The sequence below is a fragment of the Bison bison genome, unplaced genomic scaffold, assembly GCF_000754665.1.
Source record: "Bison bison bison isolate TAMUID 2011002044 unplaced genomic scaffold, Bison_UMD1.0 scf7180017864289, whole genome shotgun sequence".
Classification (NCBI taxonomy): domain Eukaryota; kingdom Metazoa; phylum Chordata; class Mammalia; order Artiodactyla; family Bovidae; genus Bison; species Bison bison.
Genome location: NW_011494861.1, coordinates 10658427 through 10660187, shown reverse-complemented (window position 1 = coordinate 10660187; position 1761 = coordinate 10658427).

Sequence of the window (1761 nt, the reverse complement as noted above, 5' to 3'; positions counted from 1 at the left end):
GTGCCAGCCGCGGGCGAGGCCGGCGTGGGGCTGTCTGTCCCCATCCCCGCCTCGGGGGCAGGGTCCCCAGGCTCCTGCCTCGCAGCTGCAGTTGCATTTCTTTCAGAAGAGGCATCTCTCCGTAGGCTGTTGACTCTCCCCGTGTGTAATACCCATTACCAGAATGACCGTGTATTCAGTTTAATCACTCATTATTTCTATGCTGAAAGAAGATTTTTAACGAAGGGAAAAAACAACAGCAATAACATTCATATCTATGGAGCAGCTAACTCACTCACATAGTGTCCTGCTTTTCGTACAGAACTCGCCAATGTACAAAGCGACCATGTAAATACTCTTTCCTCTTACACTCGTGTATCATACGTGTACATGGTGGGTCCTCCCCTGGGACTCTCTCCTTACTGGTAGCTGTCCTATTTTCTGGGTTGTTTCTAACAGAGGAAGAACATGCCCACCGGCTTCCTGGGCAACCCCACCCGTCCTTCATGCCTGCTCACCGGGCTTGCGGGGCTGTCTTGTTCTTGCTTTAAGTCAGGAGTCACAAACGACACTTTTTTTTTTTTCAATTAAGGAAAAAAACCACAGCTCCACCCTGGTGCCCGCCAGGAGCGTCCGCATCGCCGTCCCCTTCTCTCCTTTGCTGCTGCTAATGACAATATGACGACTTACTCTACTATTCGAAAACTATTTTTATGTAATTAATGTATGCTTTCTTGTTTATAAATGCCTGATTTAAAAAGAAAAAAGAAAGAGCTTGGCATATTTCTCTATTTCTCTGTGTACCCGTCAGTCCTTCGACGCCCCTCCCCCAAACAGATGACATGACTCAATCAATCAGGGTTGGCCCTGCCCCTCCCTGGGCCACCACCAGGCCTGAGCCCAGGAAGAGTAAGGGGGTGCCTGTCTTCCCATCAGACCCTGGGGTCCTTCGGTCTCCATTGACAAGTGGGCAGGTCCTGGCTGGGGCCCTCTGTCCCTCCCTTTTGGTCACTCTGAACTGTGGCCCCTCGTACTGTGGGCATCCACTGAGGACGCCTCATTTGCCTGCTGGAGTAGGTGGCCAGTCCCCTGCAGAGCTGCCTCATGTCTTAATGGGGAGGCAGCCAGCGGCCTCAGAACTGCAGACCCCAACGTGCTGCTCTAAAAGATAAGCAGAGCCCCCACCCCTACCTGTGTGACTCCCTGGGGGCTTCTCCAGACCCCCCTGCCCCTTGATGCTGGACCTCACCTCTCTAGGCTGCCTTTCACCACCCAGGCCCAGCCTTCTGGCCCAGATCCCAGGGCCTCACAGGTTACCTGGAGGAACGGACCCCAGCCTAGGAGATCTGGGTCCCTACCTCCTCCCCAATCCTTAGTAAGCCCCCCAGAGCTGGGCCCAGTGGTGTCCCCTGGAGCCCCTGGGGGAAGCAGGATGGGCTGTGGTGTGGACAAGGAGGCAGACTCCACCCCATCCAGGGCCGGGTCTCCACCCAGGCCAGGGAGGGTGCAGCAGGGCCAGGGTTGTCGGGTGTCGGCTTGGGTCTGAAAGGTCAGGCTGCGGACAGGGGACAGGGAAGCAGGGGCCCCGAGGTATGGGTGACAGACCCCCCTCGTGGGGCATGACTGAGGCCCCCACACCCTCTGCCCCCTAGACACAGATGTCACCTGGGTCTGACTCCCACTGAGCTGCAGGCCCCCCTTACTCCAGCAGGGCTGGACCCTTGGGCACTGCCCTGCATGAGGTGAGGTGAGCAGGGCTCCTGGGCACTCCTGGTTCCGTGT